Source organism: Callospermophilus lateralis, unplaced genomic scaffold (genome assembly GCF_048772815.1).
Source record: "Callospermophilus lateralis isolate mCalLat2 unplaced genomic scaffold, mCalLat2.hap1 Scaffold_197, whole genome shotgun sequence".
Taxonomy (NCBI): domain Eukaryota; kingdom Metazoa; phylum Chordata; class Mammalia; order Rodentia; family Sciuridae; genus Callospermophilus; species Callospermophilus lateralis.
The window spans coordinates 265,356-292,139 of record NW_027512977.1 but is presented as its reverse complement, the minus strand read 5'-3'; the positions used below and the strand labels follow the sequence as shown (position 1 = coordinate 292,139).

The window sequence follows — 26,784 nt, the reverse complement described above, 5'->3', positions numbered from 1 at the left end:
GTAAACTTCAGCCTAATGGAGAAAGCCTAAAACTCATCTTGTCCCTTGCTGTGCTGACACTAATCATTGCATATGAATCCTGTGATCCTTTATTGCCAATTACTGATCAGTAAATATTACATCACAGCAAGCATTGCTACTTTAGGTAAACATTTTGTTCACACTGGAGAAAAGATCCTGGAAATCATGCTAGCTTAAGAAATTAATTAGTCACAGAATAGTATGGTTCATGTTTGTGTTGTCAGACTATTATCTGTCTGTTGGTGCTTGATTTTAGTCCTTTGATTTAATTCTATGTTTTGAACAAGTTTTTTTTCTTTATGTGACTCAAATATCAACCCATGTTAAAATGCACTGAAGACTCACTTATATTCAATCTCCACTAATCTTTAAACATTGCCCTTTATGAACAACTGATTTAATTGTTTCTAGTATATATTCTTAATATTTCCTTTTCTTTTTGGTAGGAGGTAATAACAATAATATGTTATTATGTAAATTTCTTTCTTACCCAAAAGGGACTGTTCCTGTATATGCTTTCTGCCCCTTATTTTTCACTCAATGAAACAACCTGGAAAACACTCCACATATGCAAAAATCTTAACTTTCCATGAAACAGATACACGAAAGTTGGAACTAAACAAATGATGGACATTCAGGCTATTTCTGAATTTCATTACTTAACAATATTTCTATATTGAATAGCTCTCGAAATCTATTTTATATTCTTGCAAATGTACATCCAGTGTTCATTCCTGCAAGAAATATTGCTTTATCAATGGCTATTTTTTATACTTTCAAACAATAAAGCCCAATTCACTGTAGGGTTGCAACATTTTTCTTTCTCCCAGCAGGTATACAAGTTCATGCTTTCTGTAGATGCCCCATATAAGATGCCACATTTTGGATATTCTGTGCATTATCACAATGTGCTTGTACTTTCTTTTTTTTTGAGAGAGAGAGAACCATATCCTATTTCTGTTATTTTTTTTTCTTTTTACGTATGATTGATACCATGTCATGGTTACAGAAGAAAACAGCAGTGTCCTACCCTAAATAAACCCATGACTTGGTGAGAGTTCAATACTGACTACAATAATTTCTTCCCAGTACAAAGATTACCAAGGTTACAATGCATTTTGTTTTTTTGTGTCTTCCACCAAATTGATCTATGTAATCTAAGTCCTTACACATATGGGCTGAGAGTTTTAAATACTGTTTATTTATTTTAATGTTCATGTATTAAAAGTGATAACATCATTTATTTTTTAGTTAGAGTTTTATCTATTTATTGACTTTTAGAAAGACCTGAGGACATAAGCCTTAGAAAAAAGACTTCCTGGAACACCCCCGATATTGAAAATAAGTGCCTTAGAAAGTAATACATTGGTACAATTGTTCAGCATACAGTAGTGAATACAAGATCATGTTAGGTCACATTGATGATGGCAGTACAAGAGAATGAGAATCAAGCATTAAAAACATGTAGAATACCCACAAGGAACAAGGAGTCACAGGCTCTAATGTGAGAATTGATGGTTCAACTTTGCCAAGCAGGAGCTTCTGGGGCTGAAGGTGATGTAATAGAGAACACTCAGTTGGCAGGTGGTACAAATGGAGAAGCACCCACCAAAAACTTGTTAAAGTAGATTATTAATTTTTATTTGATGTCATCTACAAAATTATAAGACAAAAACATCTGTAACTATGAACTCCATAATTATTAGCAAACCTAGATGTATTAGGGCCAAGATACCAATGGTACAGTTCTTGGGCTAGATCTTGTGATACAAAAGGAATGTGAAGTTTCAGAAGAAAATTATGGTGTTAGCTAAAATCTCAAAATAAACTTTAGAGGAAAATGTTTCTTTTATTAATAAAATAATATAGTTTCTTGATCTTTTTCATCTTTTTTTATATTCCATATTAATAGTATATATCTTATGAGAAAATTAAGCAGAAGCTTTTGTTTCAAATAGTGTCATCTTCATCAATCTCAGCCTATCCTCTTACCAGGGATGTATGTGGATTCACCCAAAGCACATTTTTCTCACTTCAGTTATGAAGTCCCTCTAATATCCTCCAGGTGCCATTCCAATATTATTACCAAATTATGTCTGAATTATGTAATGGTAGTTGTGCTCCCACTGTTCATAGGCTTTCTTATAGATTCAGAATTACCATATATTATCAAAATAGTTCTTGATATAATCTCATATTGAGGTTTTATGTGGTAGTGTGTTACTTTGATACCATCTTTCTCTTCTTGATTAAGCAGCAGGAACATATTGAAAACTCTACAATTTTCAGTGAATTGAATTGGAATGATTGAACAAAAGTAAAGAATCACAACCTTCTCAAAAATGCATCTTAATGTAGTAGGTGTGCACATAGATGTATTTTTTTAGTGCTGTCTTTTGACATTTATTACAAGAACTAATGCCTTTAGTAAATTATCTAATATGACACTGAAAATCATGCCCTATTGTGATTTTTTAAATTTGTGTTTATAATCTTTTATTGAGTTAAAGTGTTATCTTGATGCTAAATCTGATCATTGTGTATGACATATAAGGAGCCACATTACATATATTCTAGAGCTGTTGTGTATAAAAGAATAACAAGTATCAAACATGGATGGGTTTCTGAAATAAGAAGTCCTCAGTAGAAATGCTGGCCATTATGTTGTAAGTGTGCAATTCCTCATATATGTGATTTAATAGATTGAAATCTTTTCTTTTAATAATGGCTACTTATGTTTTTGCTTAAAATTGTTTTCATAATGTTAAAATATTATAGCAATATATGTAGAAAGCTCTTTGGCAGTATTTTATGCCTGTCTTTGAATCCTCAATGTAGCTGTCCACCTTGCATATATGTTTTTATTATGACCAGAAAAAATATCTTAAGTGACCAAAGTCCAGGTATTGAATATCAGTAGGAATATATTATTATTGTCTTCTCCTCAATCATCTGGAATAAACGTGGTAATTAAAGTCACAGTTCACATAGACTCAAAGTCATTTTATTGTAAGGTTATTCATTAAAGAACAAGAATTTGGCCCAAGCTTAAAAGATGAACTTCCATAAAATCCCAATATTCATCTGCTTGAAGGAAGCAAAGTATTTCTTCAGTAAAAAACCACACATAAAATTGATACAGAAAATTTGATGTTAATCTGATAAAATATTTTCTATATAAGGCATGCTGTGTTTTAAGTCAAGTGTCTGAAATAGTAGGTATGTACTTTAAATTGTTTCAAGCCACATATTAAAAAATACCAGGCATCAGGGCTAAGATTGTGGCTCAGTGGTATAGTGTTTGCCAAGCACATGTGAGAAACTGTGTTCAATTCTCAACACCATATAAAAAATAAAATAACAAAATAAAGTGTAAACAAGTTTTGAAAAAAAAAAAATAGCAGTCATCAGAAAACCATGTGAATGAGGCTAATTCGTTCCATGACTCTTTAGACCTTTTAGATATAAAAGACAGGATAGTAAGAAAAACCAAAATAGTAAAACATTTATGAACACAGGATACCATTTTAAAATCTGAGATGATGTAGATATTTTGTTAAAACATCAAAGAGTTGATTTCTGTTTATTTTAATATTTAACTGGAATCTACTATTTGTACTTGGATATGAGACCCATTATTGTAACACAACATGTGTATATAGTGTGTGATTATCAGATCAGGGTAATTTTCATCTAATTAAAATTATTATTCTTTCTTGGAAACCTGCAAATTTCTTGCTATTTTGATTTGTTTAAGAAGTTATTATAGAATGTAATCACCTTATTGTGCCATAAAACCTAAGAGTAACTTTCTGGTCTTAACTGATTTTGGAACTCCTTACACACAATCAATCTCTTTCTCATTCTTATTCATAAATCTGGAAAGCATTTCTGTTTCAGTTCCAGTGTAATCTACTTTTTAGGTTTAACACATAAATGCCACATGCAGTATTTGTGGGAAAATAAATGTCATTATTAGGAAAAAAATATTATCCTCAATTAATATTTTAGGAAATTGGCATAATTCTTTGCATTCACTCATTTAGTGTTTTGAACTTGTCTATAATAATAAATCTGTAAAAAGAATAAAAATATATAAATCAAATATCCATGTTTTCAAGATTTTATGGGTCACATTTGGTCAATGGGAGTAATTTTTGTGACATCTATTTTTATAAAAATGGCATATGCTAATTCTTAAAAAATTATTTATAATAAGTGAATATATTATATGTATGTTTTTTGATTGTAAGTTTAAATAGATCCATGTTACCATGGAATAAATAGCTTTAAAAATTGTATTAGAGTTGGCTCAGTGGCACAGGCCTTTCATTCCAGTGGATGTGGAGGCTGAGGCAGGAGTATTGAGAGTTCAAAGGCAGCCTCATTATCTTAGTGAGTCCCTGAGAAACAATTTAACCCTTTATCAAAATAATAAAAAAAAAGAAAAGGGGACCCACACACAGTGGCACACACCTGTAATCCCAGTAGCTCAAGAGGCTGAGGCAGAAGGATCAAGAGTTCATAGTCAGTCTAAATAATGGTGATGAACTAAGAAAATTAGTGAGACTCTAAATAAAATACAAAATGAGGCTGGTGATATTGCTCAGTGGTGGAGTATCCAAGAGTTCAGTCCCAGAAGGGAATAATCAAATAAATAAATAAAGGTGTTAAGATGAGGCTGGGCCTGTGGTTCAGTGGTAGCACAATTGAATTGCATGGTATGTGTGAGGCACTGGGTTTGATTCTCAGAACCACATATAAATAAACAAAATAAAGATCTATCAACAAAGAAAAAATATTTTAAAAACTGGTGATGTATCTCAGTTGGTAATCACCCAAATGTACTCACCCTGTACCCCTTCTCTATCTGGGATGACCACCCTAACACATATGAAAGAACAATATATCAACCTGGTCACCTATCCAGCATTTCTCCTTTAACAGCCCATGAGGACCCATTCCTCACTTGATGCCCATTCTTTCATGCCACCGTGTGCCTATGCACTGGGCCTGCACTAAGTTACCCGAGCACAACTGGTTGTTAAGATCCAGGTGCAGGTCTCACTAATTCATTTCACTGTGACCTTATATTTTATAAAATGGGTTTCTAATAATTCAAAAAGACAGGTTTAAGGCTGAAAGTTCAGTTCAGTAGTAAAACGAGTGTTTCCCATGTGACTGGCTCTGGGTTCCCCTGCCACGTGACCAGCGTGAGCTTCATGAGAGAAGATTTGGTGCATAAGAAATTGCTAGTAGTTTTAAATTAAAGAGACTCTTATTACCTTTAGCACAGCTGCAAGACGGCTTCTCCTAGTTCCCGCCTTCAGCCACCTAATGTGGTGGCGAGGTTTACAGAAGAGACTAGCTAGAGAGGAAGAGCATGCCAGGGAGTGAGCTTTTATTGGGGAACAAAAAATTCAAGGGAAAATCTGATCCAATGAAGAATAAGGGGGCAGCATTCCAAGTTCAGGGCTGGCAATTGGGTCTGCAGGTCAGTTGCCAGGCACGGCTCAACACGGAAAAGCCCTCAGACCTGGGAAAGGGTGGGGAAGGCTTTTTAACACAGGCTGTTTAAGCACCTCTCACCCAGGCAGGGAGGTAACTCAAATCACGTCTAAGGATGGCCTCCCAGGATCCAACTCCAGCATGTAAAAAAGAAAAGCCAGGCAGACCTGGTGGCACATGCCTATAATCCCAGTGACTATAGAGGCTGAGGCAGGAGGCTCAGAAGTCTAAGGACAGCTTCAGCAATGTAGTGAGGCCCTAAAAATCTTAGAGAGACACTGTCTCTAAACTATAAAAAGAGTTGGGGATGGTTGTTCAGTGCTTAAGCAATCCTAGGTTTAGTCCCAACAACCAAAAAACAGAACCAAACCCAAACTAAAAGTGAAAATCAAACTGTATTCCCCAATATTCTTTGCAAGTAGGGGTCTCTATGATTATGTGCTGGCCAAGGAGATATCAGTGGAAGCCACTGGGCCTCTAGGTCTTTGTTTTTTTCCTTCTTTCCTTTCCCCTGATTGCTGTATTGAATAGATTGCAGAATGAAAAACAGAAAGGGTTCTCGGACATGATGGCATAGCTGGGTAGCCATAGCAGCCCAGAATACCAACCACTGGGCTTTTTTGATTTTTAAGTAAAAGGAAATCTTTTTCAGTATTTTTTGTGTATACTTTTCTAGTAGTGGAAAGAGAGATGCATTGATTTTTCTGTTTTTTTTTTAATTTTTTTTTTTTTTTTTTACTTTCTGTCCATTGTCCTCCTGTACAAAAATAATATAGGCCAAGAGAACCAGCCATCTTTGTCACCAATTATTAATCAGGTCTCTGGGGATAGGAAAAAACCTCGATTTTATTTAATCTCAGCCCTTGAGGCAGAGTTAGGCCTGAATCATCTCCAGGATCTCTCACCTGCCCTAGAATATTCTCAAAGAGTGAGTATCTTTTTTTTTTTTTATGCCAACACTCAAGTCCAGAATCTCAGGGCTCTGAAGGCTCCCCTGAGAACTGTTCCACAACAGGCTAATGCTGATTCCAATCTCAATTCCTGCACTTATGGACCATTGGGAAAGTGATTTTAAGCAAGCCTTATTGTTCCCACTTTTGAAGTGGGTCTTCTCCAAAAAAGACTTGAATTAAATGAACACAGAAGGAGGAAGCCAGGGTCCAAGGACTGAAGATGAACACTGCCTCCAGAGAAACCTAGGATTTGTAAAAAAAATTCAATTAAAGGTAGGTGGCAGGTAAAGTATAGACCTTGACATAAAACAATAGCCTGACAGCAAAATGTCAGGTGTGGGAATGGACATATGTGTGAGAGACTGACTTTTCACAGCCTCCACAATAGGTGAAAATGAATGCTAAAATTGCAATATATAACATAAGAAAAAGAAACCACAATTTTCTTTTCTTTACTTGTTTTTTGTAAAAGGGTTAAAACCTAGAGGCACATACCACTGAGCCTCATCCTCAGATTTTTTTAATCTTATTTTTAAACTTTTGAGACACATTGTTAATCACAATATTAGTGTATTCTTATATCAAACAAGAAATTTGGTCACAAAATAAATATGTCATGTTAGCAAATACTTCTCTTTTACTGATTTTGTTTTTTTTTCCTTAAATTCAAGTGAAAATTGTTTATTTTCATATTTAATAACTTTTTTATAGTTTTAGCCATGATTTTATTTTTTTTTATTTTTATGTAGTGTTGATGATATAACCCAGCACCTTATGTGCACTAGGCAAGCATTCTCCCAGTGAGCCACACACCCAGCCCACATTTAACCCCATTTTAATCAAATTCTTTTCATTCTTTCTACCCACCCTTGCTTTTTTATTTACCCTCTAATCTGTGTGACTAAAAAGGCCTGAGAAATGATACTACTTAATGTTAATTCTGGTGTTTGGGGCACTGGGTTTTGGCAAGATTCCTACCATTTGGCCAGTTTTCCAGTATTCTACTGTATATTTTGAATTCTTTATAGGAGGCTTTAGCATTGTTGTAGAACAATGCAAACAGTTTCCCAAAATATGGCACTATTTTTGAAAGATTTGTGGACAATGAATGACATGATGAGAAAAGAACCTGGCATGGTGTGGTTGTGTGATTCTGAGAAGACACAATTTTCATTGTGAGGTCACAAATGGTGTTCTTACTTATTATGTCCTTCCATTTGTTCTTTAGCATACTTCAACTCATCCTTCAATACCTACTTTAATGTGAAGAATTCATACTCTCAGCCAATACCTATACCCAGCCAACCAGAATTCTTCTCTGAAGACTAAGAATCTGAGCAGAAACAAAGCAACAGCAGAATGGCTTCCAGTGTGCTCATATCGCAGTGGGGTCCTGGAAAGACTATAAAGGGGTTTGGGGCACTGAGATCACCCTGCAAAACCCAGCTCCTGGTTTTACTGAATTTTGCCACCAAGGTTCCCTTGACCTCCCCAGTATCATCAAGAGCATTTTTTTTAAAAGCACCCAGTTCAGTTTCTTCAGCTTAAAACCCAAGTCCCCAACTGCTGCCTATCTCTACAGGATTGAGTCAGGCTGTCAGAATAATCAATAGTTATACATAAGTCATTATAAAGAGGCTTTTTTCTGAGACTCAACCTTGAGAAAGATGGCCATGATCAGACACTTATGCTTCCTCATTCTGAGATGCCTCAGACTGGCTGAAGAAGAGATCACAGATGACTCTTGTTTGCCAAGTATCTGTGCCTATCCTATGCTGAAAGAGTAAAAGAAGGTGCTAAAGGCCACAGAGCTAAAGACAGAAGGCCATGTCCTTGCAAACATGCTTTTTAAATTCTGCCTGGGCTCTTTCACATATAGGGCATGGACCTTGCTAGTGGCTTGCCAGTGCCTCTTCTGCATCCATAATACAATGATAGTTTTGAAAATGTGCTCATGTTTATGCAAATAATGTATTATCATCAGCTGAATTTTGTAAATGGAGATACTCTGACTTAGGTTAGCAGAGTTTTCAAGGTCAAACATTAAAGATGTGGGATTCAAAGGTGACCAGAATCCAAAGGTAATTGTCCCTCTGATCTTGGGTGGAGCCCATTGAAATAAAGTGGAGAGGATCTAGTTGGCCTTGAATGTTGAGCAGAGCTGGTGAGGCAGAGTCAGGCTGAGTGAGGGGAGCCCAACCCATAAGAACAGTGGGTGGGGAGGAGACAGGGGAAGCATGTGGGAGGCAGCACCCAATCCAGCACTCCTTAGGTGAGCACAGCCTAGGAACCAGGAGCCGCAGTGGTGCAGGAGCAGAGGGCATGGTGGGTGTGTCCACAGGAGGCAAATGCAGTCAGGTGAGGCATCATGAAATTCTGTCAGGAGACACTGTGGACCCATTGGGGAAGCAGAATCTTTGGGCTCTGAGATAGAAATGTGACCTCAGGGTCTGTTTCATTGGGGGTCTCAGTTTTCCCTCTTACACACTGAGGCAATTGAGGGAGGCTGAAGATGCCACAGCACAGTCTTTCTTGGTTTTCCCCTCTCATGGGATGCTGTGCACTTTCCATATTTCAGGTTGACTGGGTCCATGGGTTTTCTAGAAGAGGTCCTGGGGATATCACCTGAGACACTTTGTCTTTGGGTAACAAAATTTTACTAGCATGTTCACAGAGACTTCTCTTAGTGCCTGCTGTGTACATACTGAGACCTGGAGGTCCAGAGAGGGTAAGTCTGTGATGCGGCCATAAATTGCTGGAGCCTAGTTTTGATAGCACAGCCCACTTCACTCACTCACTAAATCATCGGAAGTGTTTGCTAGTACCTAGACAGTGAAAACAACATAGATGGGGGAGGAGGCCTTAACCCTTTCCAAGGGCGACTTTGGGGAACTCACAAAATCTATAAAGTAGAACATGATACGATGCCTGCCTCTCAGCCTGGTCCAGTTTCATGATTCTCTGAAAGGCAGTTTGGCATGGATGGGGCAGGGGATCTATTATGACAATATTATCATTTAGTTTTATTTTTTCTTTTAAATATTTATTTTTTTAGTTGTAGGTGGACACAATACATTTTTTTTATTTTTATGTGATGGTGAGGCTTGAACCCAATGTCTCATGTGTAATAGGGGAACACTCTACATCTATGAAAAACAACAGCCTTTATTTAGTTTCATATATGGAAACATAACCCCTTGCATTTTAAAATAAAACTATAGTACCAGGCTCTGTTCAAGGCAAAGAGTACACAGACCTGTTCAAAACAGCAAGGAAGCTCTGCTCTCATTCTTGTGGAGGCTACTATTAACCTGGTCTGAAGCAAGAATTCAGGCACTAAAGGGACATGGAGTACTAACACTCTTTAGGCATCAGATCTAATGTTACCATCCATGGCAATGTTTTACCTTCTCAATTATTCTAAACCACATCCCTCACCATGTCACTTAGCTGCCCCAATCCTTTTCTACCTGTGAGATAGAGGCCGCCTTAAGGATCCCTCATTGCTAACTTCTCCAGTTCCATCTCCCCACCCCTCTCTGAGGTTTCAAGCGTTCCTATCTCATCCCTACTTGTACTTACTGTTCTGCTTACTGTGGGTACTTTCCCATTGTTATAAGTGCTAACTCCTAATTAGACACTAGAAGTCGCCAGAACTCTACTTTTGACTTTTTTTTTTTTTCTAGTGTCCACCAGAGTATCTGCCTACTTATTGACTGGCTTGGTTAAGAAACATTTTAGAAAGCCCTTCAGTATTTGTTTTACAAGCAGGTTTTTAAATTTTTTTCATACGAATATTCATTAATTGAATTATGATATTAATCATCCAGCTATGAAAGGGAGTGGTACACTAACTATCCAGTGTATGTGTGTGTGCATGAGTGTGTGTGTGTGTGTGTGTGTGTGTGTGTGTATATATATAAACATATATTTTTTTTCAAAATTTATTCAGAAGTAGGATAAGGGTTTCAATTCAGTGATGGCCTCTTTCTACACCTGTTGTTCCTGGGATGTTTAAGGAGTCCTTACTAATATTGCAGGTATTTCTTTCTCTTTTCTATGCTGTGTTTATTATAAGCCATTAAATATAATAAATATATCTCAGAGATGCCAAATGTTATCTCACCTGTAGTTGACCATTGGGGATCTCTAGGCCTAAGTAAATATTCAGTGCTTTTTGGCAAAAGCAGCTTTTAAGTCCCTCAATATAAGGAGGATTTGTGCCTATTTAGCAGAACTTGGCCCTATGGATATGATTATCAATAGAAGATATATTATATGACATGATCGCATGACTTGGTAACAGGAATAAAAGTGGTTTAACCTGATTTATTTATTTATAATTATATATTTCATAAACATTTAATGTACATATAATTATATAATTATTAAGCAATAACTTTGAATACATGTATCTTTCTTTCACACATATATGTTTATGATATTGTCTTTAGGATAAGCAGATTTGGGGATGGATTGGTGTGAGTGTAATGGTGAAAAGATCAAGGACAGTTTCTGAACTTTTGACTTGAGCACTGTAGGGTAGTTGCTGATACTCAATCCTGTATGGAGCAGAAAAAACACATGAGTCAGGGAAAAGAGTGCAAGTCTCAAAGAAGGCTTTTGTGTTGATGTTTGTGATTTCTCCTTGATTTCCACATGAACATATCTGAATATGACAGGAGAGGACTAGGAAAAAATGAATATTTGGAAGGCAGGGGAATGTGCAAAATACTTCAATGAGACTTAGCATGACCCTGGGTGTGGGTGAAGATTTAGAGTACAGGGAGCATTTCTCTGAGCTGGGGACACACCTATGTTTAGCAATGGAGAAGAAAATTATATGAAGGAGACAGAGAGTGAGGGCATCCAGTTAAGGAGATAGAAAATCAGGGAAATGTAATGACATGGATTTCTGGAAGAGATGATTTTTAAAAAGAAAGGCAGAACCTGTTGTTCTAAAAACCACTAAAATGTGAACTACAGGGTGACAAAGGAGGGACCTTGAGATTTGGTGCCATTGTGGTTTCTGATGATCTCAGTGGAGCCCCTGTCCTCAGGTGGTAGGAACTGAAGCCAAATGGAAGATTTTTGGAAAAATTCAGGTCAGCATAAGTGAAGGCAATAGCTGGAGATTATTTTTCTGATTGTGTACAATGAGATAAAGGGAGACTCAGCCAGGTGTTAACATTAATGGCCTCTGAGATTTGGGAAGAGTTTACTTCAGCAAATGTTTCTTTGTGGTTGCAGAAATCTTTTTTCTATTATCATATTTGCCACTTACACCCTAGAGTTGATTTTTTTAGAAGTAATATAGAAGCCCAATAGTCATTTCCAGAGAGTAGGAAGGGTGCTGGGGTAGGGCAAGGGAAAATTAGAAGATAGATAATTAGATATGATTACTGTGTACCTTGCATTTGGAAATAATATGTTCAATTCCATTAACGTGTGCAATAAATATTTGTTAATTATTAACAAATTAAAACTAATTATTCTATTTGATCCCTGAAAAGTAGACACTCAACACTGAGGGAGAGAGTGTCCTTTTGGTTTGTTTCCTGCTTGTGAAAAATGGTTACTGTTAATCACCTATAAAGAGAACTTATTAAATAATTTTGGAAAGAATAGTATGAATTTGAAATGTGTTTTTGTCAAAGTAGAAAGAGGTTATCTGATGGTCACTGAAATATTTGAAGCACTAAAGTCCATCCGTTGTCAAGGTAATTTATACCAGTTTCATCCTTTGGGAATGTAATATTTTCCTTATTCCTTCACTATTTGATGCAATCAAGTCACTGAATCTGCCCACCCATAAAAGACAAGGATACTAAGCTTCACATGCAGGATGGGATGCTATTCTCCTGCATTGTTTTGAACTCTTATATAAGAAATATTTATCTGTTCCCATCACTTATTATCAATGAGGTCAATAATGTTTTATCAGTAAATATATATTCATTTATCACTTTTGCTTATAATTTACTGATAATGGTTTCTATTTTATTGCTCATATTTTTTCAGCTTTCACTTTTTCAGGATTTTTTACTTTAGTTCTCATGTCATTTGTCAGGAATCCACATGTGGGACATCTTGGGAGACTCTGCTGTTAATCTTCCTTCTTTTTCTCCTACAATATTCAGGTTCATTTTTTTAAGTATTATTTATTTATTTAAGTATTTATTTATTTTTTTAGTTATTGGCAGACACAACAACTTTGGTGGTATGTGGTGCTGAGAATAGAAATCGGGCCACACGCATGCCAGGTAAGCGCGCTACTGCTTGAGCCACATCCCCAGCGCCCAGGTTCATTTTTTAATTTATCTTACCAGATCCCAGAATTATCATTTTCTCCAGGGAAATATACACATTTTTACTGGTATTTTTAGGGAAACTTGTATAATTTATCAGGACCAATGCAAAATGAAAACTTTGACTTCTTGTATAAAAGCAGGTGACCTCTACAATTGACATCATGCCACATAAATCTATTTCTTTCTTCTGTGATCTCTTCACATGTCATGGTAAATTTTGTCTTTCTTTAATTGTCCTTATTACACAATTTTAAAATTTTAGCAAGACTTCTAACATTCATCTTTATGTATGCCATATCAATTCTAAATGCAAACTCACCAACAAGTCACATTGGAGAGCTTACATATCCATGTTGTGTTCATTAATACCAAAACAGTGAATGTTACACAGAACTAGTGCAATTGTTTTTACTACAAGTTGATAACTGTGAACAATTTCTCCAGCTGGCTTGTAAATGAGTTTGAAAGAACTGGAAGAAAAATGACTGTGGATCACCCTACTTTTCCTTTCCCTTCATATTCTCAGCTGGAGAGGTGGGTAAACACAGTAAAGTACCTTGAGTGACAAAGCTGTCTTCTTTCTGTATTTGAATCTAATTCTGGTTGAACATTAAGGTGTGGCCTCCCCGGGTTTCATCATGCTCCCTTTTTTTACTTACTGGTGAATAAGACATGGTCACATTGTACTCAACTCTCTCTTAGGTACCATATTTCCTTGCCCACTGGTATTTGTGATAATGGGAATGAGAACTCAATGCTCATGATGTGGACAAATGCACTATACCTGCAGGTTATATTTATATGCTGTGTTTATACCTGTGGTCCACTGCCTTCTTGGAATTTACTTATGAAAAATAAGTAGTAAGATAAAATCAATAAAAATTATGATAGCAATTTCAGAATATTCAATCCAGGTCAGATCCAAGTTGAGCAGTAATCCTGACTGTGTAGGAAGAGCATGATGGGGTTAGACCTCCTTTCCCTGCCTTCTGCCTCCTCCTCTCTCTCCATCACCCTTCCCTCCCTCAGTTCCTTGTATCCTCCCTTCCTCCCTTGCACAATAGTAAAAACCCTAAGTAGAATACATGTACTCTGAAAACATTTAAGTGAACATTATACTATTGTAAAGTGTAAGTACAGAATTTTGCTGCAAATATCTAGATGTTATTTATTTTATGCAATTAAAATTTTATATCCATTGAAGAGCAACACCCCATTTCACCCTAACCACATTTCTTTGCAAAAAACATGCTTCTCTCTCTCCTCTCTCTCTCTCTCTCTCCTCTCTCTCTCTCTCTCTCTCTCTCTCTCTATATATATATATATATATATATATATATATATATATATATATATATATATATATATATTAGACACATTGTCTCATTCAGTTTCTTAGGGTCTGGCTAACTTGATGAGGCTGGTTTTTAACTTGTGTTCTTCCCACCTCAGCTTCTCAAACCACTTTTATTCAAGGAATGTCCCACTGCACCCAGCTCACTTCATGGGTTTTCATAGAGATTATTTTATGTTTCAGATTCTCAGGTGATGTGTAAGTAATTTCTCTCATTTCAACAGTTGAATCTTTTCCCTGTTCATTTTTTACTGTGCTGTGCAGAAGCTTGTGGTTTAATGGAATTTTACATGTCTGCTTATGTCTCTTCCCTGTCCTTTTACTGTCATAACCAAAGGACCATTTCCTAAAGCAATGTAGTAAAGTGTTTCTTTTGTGTTTTCTTTGTATATTTTGCTCACAAACTAATGCTCTTCTTTCTTTTTTTTTCTATTTTAGATTGAAAAAATAGCAACATCATCTGCTTGTGTTGTATAGCAGGATATTTCAAATTTCTACCAATGGATTTCCAGTTTTCCCAGCACCAATTGTTGAAGAGGCTATCTTTTCTCCAATTTATGTTTTGGTCACCTTTGTCTAGTATGGATTGGTATATATTTCTTTTGATATGGAGTTTCCTTTTTCTTCCTTTCTTCCTTTTTAAAATTATTTCTCTGTAGTATAGTTTAAGGTCTAGTACTGTGGTGTCTATTGATTCAATCATTTTATTGAGAATTGCTTGTTGAGAATGACTATTGTGGCTCTCCTATTTTTTTTAAAATGAATTTCACGATTGCTTTTTCTAGTTTTATGAAGAATGCCATTGGACTTTTAAAAGGAATTGCACTGAATCTGTACAAGTATTTTGTTAGTATTGCCATTTTGACTATGATCATTCTTCCTACAAAGAGCATGGGAGATCTTCAATTTCTATCTTTGGTGTTCTGTGGTTTTCATTGTAGAGGTATTTATACCTCTTTTTTAGATTGATTCCCAAGTATTTTATTTTATTCTTTCTTTTTCTTTTTTGAGGCTATTTGTAATGGGGTGGTTTTCCTAATTTTTATTACACTGAATTCATTGCTTGAGTATAGAAATTCATTTGGTTTATGGGTTTTTATTTTATATTCTGCTATTTTGCTGAATTTATTAGTCAAGATAGTTTTCAAGTGAAATTTTTTGGATTTTCTAAATATAGAATCATGTCATTTGTAAATAGGGATAGTTTGATTTCCTATGTTTCTATTCATTTATCTATTCATTTATTTATTAAAGATAAATGAGTAGAAACACAGGTTTTGGATAGAGCTTCAAGGATGATGTTGAATTGAAATGGCAAAAAAAGGCATCCTTTGCCTTTTTTTTTTTTTAATTTTAGAGGGAATGCTTTAATTTTTTTTTCTCCCTTAAGCATAATGTTTCTGGGGCTGGGGATGTGGCTCAAGCAGTAGCGTGCTTGCCAGGCATGCGTGCAGCCCGGGTTTGATCCTCAGCACCACATACAAAGCAAAGATGTTGTGTCCGCCAATAACTAAAAAATAAATATGAAAAACTCTCAAAAAAAAAAAAAAGAAGAATGTTTCTGAGGAGCCGCCACAGAAGGCCCAGGCGCAGCGGCCACTGCCTGTATGGGCACAGGGCTGAATGGGCAGGGGAGGGGGGGAGGCCATGGAAAGTCCTCCCCCACCAGGCGCAATGGTGATGCGGAGACTGAGAACACCCTTCTAAGGTGATGAGGCACTAAGCAGCCTGGGCAATGGCGTCAGTGGCAGCAGCAGCAACTTTGCGTACCTGGCCCGCTTGTCCCTGGGGCACCCCACACAGCGTTGCAGGCAGAGTGGTGAAGAATGACAGCTGACGCTGAGCCTGAGCAAACAAGTGATGGTGGCGCCACCTCTGGCGCCCTGCGCAGACTGCACCCCCAGCAGTCGCCCGACAGCCTGCTCTCCAGCCCGACCTGGGGCTGGTCCAACCACGCTGACCAACCATCCAGACCAATGGGATGGTCACAACCATGCTGAGGAGCACGAAGTTCTTCTACCCAAGATGGTGGCCAGAGAGGAGCAGGAGTTCACCGAGGACTTTGTCAAGGCCCCAGAGGATTTGAGCAAGCAGCACCAGCTTGGCTGGGTGCAGCTTGGCTGGGTGCAGCCTGGCTGCTGCTGCGGTCTCGCAGAAGGACACTCTGGCACAGCATCGGGGGTCACCCTCCCAGCGGGCACCGGTCTTCCTAAACCTGAGCCACTACAAGGATGGCACTGGGGGTGCTGGGGATACTGCAACTGTCACCTTCTCCTTCTAGCCTGTTCCCTTCCCACTGCCGCTGCCTGCCAGTGGTGTACTGGGGCCGCTGTGCCTGGCTATGCTCAAGGACAGCCACAGATGGTGCCCGACTTGCCAAGCTTTGGCAAGAGCCTGCTGTTGCCAATTGACATGGACATGCAGGAGCGCATAAAGGCTGAGTCCAAGCAGCTGCTCAAAAATATCGCAGCCTCCAAGTGCCCCAAGGGCAAGCTGGAACATCTCTTACCTGGAGGGGAAAGTGAAGAGCTCAAGAGCCAGAACACGGAGCTGGCGTCCACCAGGAGCCTGCTGCCCAAGCAGGTGGCACAGCTCAAGCAGAATGTCTTCAGCCATGTCAACAACAGCCGCCAGCTGCTACCCCAGCACTAGGTGCCCTGGTACTGAGCCCAAGCACAGGGTGCATCCGCGTCCAGTCTCCTGTTGAGGGGTGGACTTACAGAGGGCGGGGATTGAGCTCCCAGGAGTTGGTAGGGTGCGGCCCTGGCAACCCCCTCCAAGAGGGTGCCCAAGACTTGGAGAGGACGCCTTGGACTTGACAAGCTGGAGCCCCTGCTCCTGTGGTGTTGGGGGCGAGCGCATGACCCCCTTGCACTGCCTCTGTTCCCTGCGCTGCGGCCAGGTGTCACATAAACCCAAGACCCAGCCACCCCTTCTATACACTGCCACGGAAGGGGCTCTGTGAGGCGCAGCCTCCAGCCTGCCTTTTCTTTTACTCTTTTATTTTTTTTTTTTTTTTTTGCCTTTGGAAGAGAGAAGAACAGAGTTTTCTATTCTTCCGTATTTATGTTTCTACTCGGGAACAAACTGTTGTGTGTGCCTGTGTTTCTTTGTGTTGACTTTTTTAAAAGAAATGGGAAGAAGAAAAAAAATATATCACACCTTTCCCTCACTCTTGCTACCCAGTTTTGTCCTCCCGACACCCCTTGCTCCTGTCCTTTTTGTTCTTTGTTTTTGTTTTGCTAGGAGTCCAAATTCCTGTTTGTGATCTTTTGTTTGGTTTTCTGTTTTCAGTAGAATCTCCTTACTTAAAGAAAAGGAAGAAGGAGAAGAAGAAGAAGAATATTTCCCTTGTGTTTACCATAGACAGCTTTTATAGTGTTAAGATATTTTTCTATTATATATAGTTTTCTAGTGTTTTGACCATGTATTTAGTCAGATGCTTTTTTTGCATTTGTTGAGATATTATTTTTTTTGATTCTTGCTTTACATCTATTTATTTTTAAAAAATGTTTATTGATTTCCATTTTTTGAACCAACCCTGCATCTCTGGGAAAAGGCCCACTGATCATGTTGTACAATCTTTTTAATATGATTTTGTATGCTGTTCGCCATAATTTTATTGAGAATTATTACATCTCTGTTCATCAGGAATACTGGTCTGAAATGTTCTTTTCTTGATGTGTCTTTGTCTGGTTTTTGCATCAGGTTGATATTAGTTTCATAGAATGAGGTTAGAAGGTTTTGCTATTTTCTATTTCATAAAATAATTTTAGAAGAATTGGTGTTCATTCTTTTTCAATTTCTTTTAGAACTGGGCTGAGAATTTTTCTGATAATGGGTTTTTTTTTTTTAGTTGTTAGGCTTGTAATAAACCCTTCCTCAGGAAAATTATTCTAGTACACTCAAGACTTCATGCTTTAGAGCAGAAATGCCTACCTTAACATTAGCGTGCTTTGACAAATGTTAGTCCTCAAATAACAATTTTTTAAACATGTTTTGTTTTCCCCAGGAGAGGATCGACACCTCCAAGATTCTTTTCTTTAAACACACACACTGTGTGTGTGTGTGTATGTGTGTGTGTGTGTGTGTGTTTCCAGTGTTTTGTGGTCACTTGTTTAAACTTCATTAAATAACACAGCCATGACTTCAATTAGGATATTTTACTCAAAATTTTTAGCCCACATATTAAGTTTTTGATCCATACAACACTTAAAGTAACTATAATTTCTATCAGAGTCTCTACATGGAAGTATGAAATGATGGGATAAAATATTTTAACACTCTAACTCTCCAATATTATCAAATTCCTTGGTAATGGAGTGTAATGTCATTCATACTCTTGACAAAATTCTCCTGAAATAAATGTGAAAACCTTTGAAATAAATAAAACACAAGAGGATCAGTCAAGGGAAGTGACGCAGCCCCCATGAGAGCAGGATGAAGATTATGAAATACTTCTGAATTAAAAGCTAAGTTCCATGAAAGGTGGAATCAACATTATTCATATGTGTGTGTGTGTGTGTGTGTGTGTGTGTGTGTTAGTATAATTACAACACTAAGATACTTAGGTGTTTGTAGAGTAGGAGAATATAAGATACAATTACAGTGTTAAGAAATAGGGAAATAAAAGGAGCTCTATCGTAAACATCATGCTGAATTTAGCTGGAAACCCAAATGTGAAGCCCACAGATGTTTTGTAGAAAGAAACAAAGTTAAGCAAATAGATCATCAGTTCTCTTGCTGCTGAGGACAGAGTAGAATATAATAGTTTACACACATATTTTAATAAATTCAATAAAATGCTTCATCTCAAAGGAAACTAATAAACCAGGCTGTGGTAGAATGAACTGTCAAGTTCAACTTGTTAAACTGTTTTTGACACATCTATGACCAAGAAGGAAAAATGACTATTTTCTATGAATGAATTCATTAATAACAGAAAGTCTTCTCAGATAAATGGCTACACTTTGAATAATGCTGCAATATTCATTAACTCTGCTGCCTCTTCCAGAATAGTCCCTCAGTGCCTGAAAGACACATGAATACAAAGAAATAGGTGCCCAGGGCTTTGAGTCTTTTTCAAGAAAATTTTCATTTTTTTCCCAAGCTTTAGCCATCCTGACATCAATGTGTGGATTCAGATATTTGGAGCAAAGCTGTACTCTGATGATCCAATTACCTTTTTCATCTAAAATTACAAAATTTTCTGCAGAAAATGCTTACTTTACCTGAACACCCAAAGTCTGTTGTCATTCATTGAATGAATTTAAATTGTCTTTGAAAGGAATTTTTTTCTTTAAAGTTTTCAGTGAACAAAATCATCCTTTGATATTTGGGTAAAAAAATCAGTGAAAATTCCTTTGAAAGTTTGAATACTTTTCAGAGAAAGATAAAATAACTTTATCTTAATTATTATAAACTGTTCTTATTACAGAAAAGTCAGTAATGTATTAGAAAATAATTTGGTTTTTATTACTGTTGTGATTTTTGTTTGTTCATTTGTTTGTTTTTGGTTCTGTTCCTAGCAAAACAATTTAAGGCTTCTCAATAGACCCTGGACATGTATGGCTTGTTGTATAAGAAAATAAATTAAACAAACAAACAAAAAGACTAATGTTTTATGTGAGTGTGTATACTCTTAAAATATATTTTTTCAAGTTTTACAATTGAAAAAAATTCAGAGTAATGATGCCTAATATAAATGTATATGGCTCCCATTGAGCTTTATTTTCCAAATTAGTAGTTTGTGAGAAGTAAATATGATGAGTAAAATGAGACATCTTCTCTTAGAAATAAATCAAAGAAGGGATGTAGAGTGAGAGATAAGAAGGAAATAACCAATAAAATGAGAAAGGAAAAAAGTAGAGAAGAGAGAAAGGAAGGAACACATTTGACTAATGGTTTTACTCATGTGGGAATGAAGACAGGTTAAAGCACCTTCTTTCTGAGGAAGCCAGTTTTTCTTCCAATTACCCCTTCCCATTGTAGTCCATCTTCTCATTCTCTCGACCTCACCAAATTGAATATTTAGCAGATATCCATTGTCATTTTTAACCAATCTGTGCTTTAAGATAATTTCTTCAGCTACTTTACAGTTCAGCTTAGCCATGAGCAGGTAGTTTAAGAACTGTGAAAAAATGAACTGTAGATGCCAATCATGCAGAATTTTCTCTTTTCCTTCTAGGAACCAAAATGAGAGACTCTTTTCTGTTAACCTTGGTTGAGAAATGTAAAAGAAGGTCCTGACTGGCCCTGGTCATGTCCAACTCTACTAAATATTGTTGTGAGCATAAGGTAACTTAATCTGGACAGAAATGACTCATGGACCCTGTTATCTGTTTCTGGTAGAATAGTGTTAGTAACTACCATAGCTCAGAAATGAAAGATCTACATGGGAAAAATTAAGTTATAAAGAAAATATGGAGAAAGCATATGGAATTCTCAGTATCATCAAATGCCTAGTATTTATCTGATCAATAAGACTGTGTTTCTAAGTAATATCACTCACAATTTATCTGCCCCTTAATGTGTATCAGCACACCTCTTTACTTGGACTATCTTCATTTATTTCAACCAGAGATTTGTTGGGTAAGTACAAAAAAAGTAATCTCATTTTATAGGTAGCATATTGGAAGTGAGGTGGACTTAAAAAAAAATCTCACATATTTTTCTCATCATTATTTGTAGTAAAATAAGTTTAGAACATATTTTCCTTAGAATTCAAAGAATTACTACCCATGGAGCAGAGTGATAAATAATCATTTTTATTGATGTATAAGCATCTTTTTAATAAGGTACTAGTTTATTCACTAAGGTCTTGTGTTCACTGTTCTCTAAAAAGATCGTGAAAATTGTAGAAATAGATTTTCTTGATTTTTGTAGGAAAACTCCAGCACCACTTCACAAAAAAAAATGCAAAAAAAAAAGGAAAGAAAGAAAGAAAAGAAACAAAAGAAAAACAAAGTTGTTGGAAATTATTAATTCTCAGTACAAATTTCATTGTTGAGGGCCAGTCCTAAGCCAGGCATGTTTGAGGCTAGGAAAACCACCAACTCTTCTTTGATTGTTTTAACTAACAGACTTTATTTTAAGAAGACTTGTAGATTTACAGAAAAACAAAGCACATAGTACCATGTTCCCATATGCTTTCCCTTATTCAGAATTTCACAATTTTTTTGTTTATTACTGAGTAACTTTTTATGAAAGCACAAAATCAAAATAATTTGCCAATAATTATGGTGTTAAATAATTATTAATAGCAATAAATAGTTGAATTATTTATTAAAACACTAATTTTACATATTTTCAAGCATTGACAAGGAATAATGTCAATTTTCACCATGATGGCATCTTACAGAGTGGATTCACCATGCCAGAAATCCCTGTTCTTCACCTCTTTAAACATCTTCTACTCCCCCTGATTTCTTGGCAATGTTTAACATTTTTAATGTTTTGACTTTTCCAGAATGTCATAGATTTGGAGTTATACAAATATGACATTTCAGACAATATATTATTTCTGGCAGTATATATTTATGATTTCTCCATGTTTTTTCATGTTTAATAGTAAATTTTATTTTTTGAAAAAATTTGAATAACCCTCCAGTGTATAGATTTATCACAGTGTTCACATTAATAACAGGTAAATAGCTACTGAAATTTCTCTTAGCTGCTTCCTTTTCTTTGCAATCATGAATAAAGAAGCTGTGGATATTTGTATGTGGGTTTTGTGTGGACATAACTTTCAATTCCATTGAATTAACACTGAGAAATACGATTAGTGGGCCATATTAAGTGTACACCGAACTGTCTTCCAGAGTGGCTGTCCAATTTTGTTTTCCCAACAGCAATGTGTAAGAGTTCTTCTTATTCCCCATCTTTGCCAGCTCTTGATATTGTCAAGTTTTAAATTTTGTAAACTTTTATAGGTGTGTTTAATTGGTAATTACTTAATAAATTTTTAATATTCAGCATCTTTTCTATTCTTTCTAAATATACACTTGGTTTTTTTGCAGGCATATATTCATTTTTTTCATTCAAATTTGAAACAATTTTATTAGGATAATACTAAAATACAATAAACTATACATACATAAGTCATAATTTGTCATGTTGGATATACGTTTTTACCAGTGTAACAATGACCAAAATCAAGTTTTTAATATTGATAGTTTATGCAGATGGTTCTTGGTGCCCTGTAGTAATTTCTACCTCTTGCTTCCTCTTCCCACCAGGGAAAAACAAACAAACAAAAACAAACAAAACAACAACAACACGTACTGACTTTGTATTGTGGTACATGATAGAGTAATTGGAAATCACACAAATTAATTTTCAGAGCCTTAGTCTGCATAGATGGTGACCTTCAAACAATCAGTCATCCCTCAAACATGCTGTACTCATCTGTTAGATAAGAGATCTTCCAATCAGGAAGATAGTGTGAAGATAAGAACTAAGTAAATAATGAATCAAGAATACTTCCTGACACAGAGAAGGCTCTTGATTTCTGGTATCTAGTGTTACCATCCATGCTTTTGTTTGGTGATGCAGAGTATATTTTGGAGACTATAACTCCATAGTTTCTTTCTTTATTTTATTTTATTTGATTTTTAGATATGCATGATGATAGGGAATATTTGGGCATATTATAAATACATGGAGTATAACGTATTGTATTTAGGATTCCATATTTTTGGTTCTACATAATGCAGTCACTCTGGTCATGTGTTCAAATACAAAGATAAGAAAGCTATGTCCAATTCCGTAGTTCATTTCTGTCACTTCTACCTATAATTGTATAGACTTCAGTGTTTTTAAGTTTTTTTTTTCTTATTAGTTTTATTGAGGTTTAATTCTCATAAAAGTGCCTATCAAAAAATAATTTAAGTAGTGACATTTACAGTGGTGTGGTATAATTACCACAGTTACCTTGTTTTAAGCATTTTAATCATTGAAAATGAACCATGTAATCGGTTAATCAAACACTCACTTACATACCTTCCAAGCCCTGGCAACCAACTCTCTTTTCTAACTCTATGATTTCCAATTTTTGGATATTTAATATAAATGTAGTAATAGCACAGGTGAAATTTCATGTTTGATTTTGTTTACTTTTCTTAATATTTTTGAGATTTGTCTACATGGTCAGCTGTATAAATTGGTAGGTCATGTCGTAATTCTATGTTTAAAATTTTAGCAATCATCAATTTTATTCCTATACCTACTATACCACTTTATATACTTGACAGCAGTGTGGGTAACTTCCAATTGTTTCACATGGTGCCCAACACTTCTTTTTTTTTACATAATGGAAGCATTCTCTTCTCATAAAGTACTCTTTCATGTTATTTGATGGATGTCTGTTGTTCAGGTTGTTGTTGTACTAGTTTTGGTATAGGGAAGTGAACCTTAAGGTGGTCCACCAATGAGATACATCTCCTGCCTCTTTTGTTCACAAAGTCTCACTAAGTTACTCAAGGTTCCCACAGACTTGTAATATTCCTGCAGACTCCTGAGTTGATTTTCACAAGATTTTTGAGCAATCTATTATTGCAATGATATAATATAGTTTGTGATTTTTTTTTTCAAATGGGAAGTGTATTTGAAAAAGTGAGCTTTTATTGTAACAAAGTCTTTGTCTTTGGGCCAGAGATATTCACAGGGATATTTACATTTCAAAGACTAATTGGGCTCCATTGTAATGGTTCAAAAGCTTGGGGGGAAGGGGGGTAAAAAAAGCTCTTTCTTTCTCATGTGTTGATCCTTGAGGAAAAAAAAAAAGTACTTTTGTGTTGTTAATTTACCAAGAACATGTTGTGCTGGGAACTTCTGTAGATATTGAACCTCTGAGTACCTCTCCCTATACACTGGGTTTGAAGTAGTAAAACATCCTGAAAATGGCCTTTAGGCCAATTAATTGAGTAGAGTGAAAAGTTTTCTCTCTGAACCTGGCTGCAGCCAAATAAATGTACTCTCCTGTGGTGTCTGACCTTGTCTTATTCTACTACACTGGCTTCTTTTACTTTGGCAAATGCATTTAAGTTTTATTTTGGTTGTTGAGCTAATTAATATGCTGCTCTTTTCTTGTTGAATGGATTATTTTTTTAAAAAATACACATACAAACACTATATATATATATATATATATATATATATATATATATATATATTTTTTTTTTTTTTTTTTTTTTTTTTTTTTTTCCTCAGATGAGCAGAATCAAAGCCTCGGGAACTGGAGTCCCCTGTGCTTCTTTTTTACTAGCAAAGCAATAATATACCTGCTATTCCTTTTTCTCAATACCGTGTCCTCAGGCTGAGGTTGTGTTTCAAGTGCTAGTGCCCTCGCTTGGCATGTATGTGGCCCGGGTTAGATCTTCAGCACCATATTCAAAGATGTTGTGTCTGCCGAAAACTAAAAAATAAACATTATAAAAATTCTTTCTCTCTCTCTCTCTCTCACTCTCTCTCTCTCTCTCTCTCTCTTTAAAAAAGCATGTCTTCTTTATTAAATTGGCATCAGGAGAAGAATCAAGTTTTGGTAGCATAAAATGTGAAAGTGTGATCACTGGATAATATGGTAACTTTATTAAAGATAAAAAATACACTACTTCTTTCCCAGAAGACTGTGTTGGCATTCAAGCAACAATCAAAAAGAATACCTCTGCTCCACAACCAATCAGTATTTGTTACTCTTGGGTTTTGTGTTAGTGTGTGCTATTTATTAGTGGCTAAAGAATGTAGTATTAATTTTAATTTTGTTTCCCATTTGACAGGTGTTGTTTAGAATCTTTTCAGATGTTTTCAAGCTCTTTATATAGCTTATTTGTGAAGGGTCTGTTCATGTCTTCCTCTCTTTTATACTTGTCATTCACTGTAACTCTTGTGTCACAGTATCCCACCATTTCAACTAATTGAACATAATCATTAATTGAGTAATTATTATTCTGTATTTTGATTATTTCATTAATTAGAATATATACATGTGCAAATTTTCTACAAGTTACCTGAACCAATTCTCAGTTTTCAGTTTTTTATTACATCATAATTTAAATCCAAAATTACCACACAAAAGGAACAATATTATGAGACAGTAGAATATAAGATATATACATATAATATTTCAACAATTCCCTCAATATATCTTTTGATATTTTCAGTGACAAAAAATGCAGACATCTATTTAGAAATGCAACTTTAATATTTTTTGTTAATAAAATAATACTACAAATCCATAATTTTTATGGCATGAATTACTATGGCCACACATTTTCATATATTTCTGTATCATTTGAATTTTACACTTTGACCTCTAGTGAAACATATAAGCCAGAAAATGAAGAAACTGTTGCTAAATAAGGCAACATACCCTTGAAAAAGTGAGCAGCATGGACTGATGTTTAATTGAATCCATAGCTAGAACTCCTCCTCCTTCTTTGAATACATTGCAATGTGGCACACACCTGTAATCTCAGCTACTTGGGAGATTGAGGCAGGAGAATCAAAAGTTTGAGCCCATTCTCTAACAACCTAGGAAGAGCCTAAGCAACTTACTGAGACACTGTTCAATAAATAAATAAATAAGTGATTGGGGGTGTGGCTCAATGGTTAATCACTACTGGGTTTGATTCATGGGCAAGAAAAGGAAAAAAGTAAGAAGATTGAACCAAATTCTCTAAAATGCTTTAAAATTTCTAGAAAGTATACAAATTATATGTTGATATCTTTTGAATCATGACACATGAAATTCTATTTATTTTAGAGAACTTTTTCACAGTTGTGTATGAAGTTACTGGTAACTCTTTAATATATATTTTATATATGCATTTTATGGGGTACATTATGATAATTCAGTACACATAAGTAGTAGTAGTCAAATTATATTAATAAGTAAGTTCATCTCTTTAAATGTTAATTATCTTTATGTATTGAAAATTTATTTATATATTAATTTATTGGTGCTATGGTTAGAACTCAGTGGTACTTAGCCACTGAGCCACACCTCCAGCCTTCTTTTGTTATTTTAATTAGAGACAGGATTTTAGAGACTGATTTTGAACTCATGATCTTCCTGCCTCAATCTTTGAAGTCAGTGGGATTATAGGCATGTGCCACCTGCCAGGTGTAGATATTTTTTTGAAACACATTTTATGTTATTTTCAATAATAGTTACCTAAGTGTGCCATAGAAGTACCAGGAGTGATTTCTCCATTTTGGCCTTTGTGCTCCGCAATGAACTCTTTTAATCTGCCCATTTCTACTCTTCCCATTTTCTTGTTATCACTATTCCATTCTGTTCTAGTATATTTACTGATTGCTTTGGTGTTTGTTCTTCTGCACTGGAAATATTACACTTAACTTAAAAAAAGGTCATTGTGAACTTCTTGTTATGGTAAAGTGCACAAAATAGAAAATATACCATTTTGATTCTTTCTTTCTTTCTTTCTTTCTTTCTTTCTTTCTTTCTTTCTTTCTCTTTTCTTTTAATGCCAACTCAACTGAGCCAGTCAACTCGTAAGTATCAAGAAGCATTTTTTTTTAGAATCTGAACCCTGCATTCATATTTATTGAGTTTCTCCAGCTGTGACTGTACATAGTAGAATGTGAACCTCACTACTTTAACATTATTTTTCTATCT

At 35.8% G+C, this 26,784-nt stretch overlaps 1 pseudogene; it reads left to right on the top strand.

Moving 5' to 3' along the window:
• Nucleotides 1–15,882: 15,882 nt before the first annotated feature.
• Nucleotides 15,883–16,814, top strand: LOC143386403 (transcription factor JunD pseudogene; annotated as a pseudogene).
• Nucleotides 16,815–26,784: the final 9,970 nt, after the last annotated feature.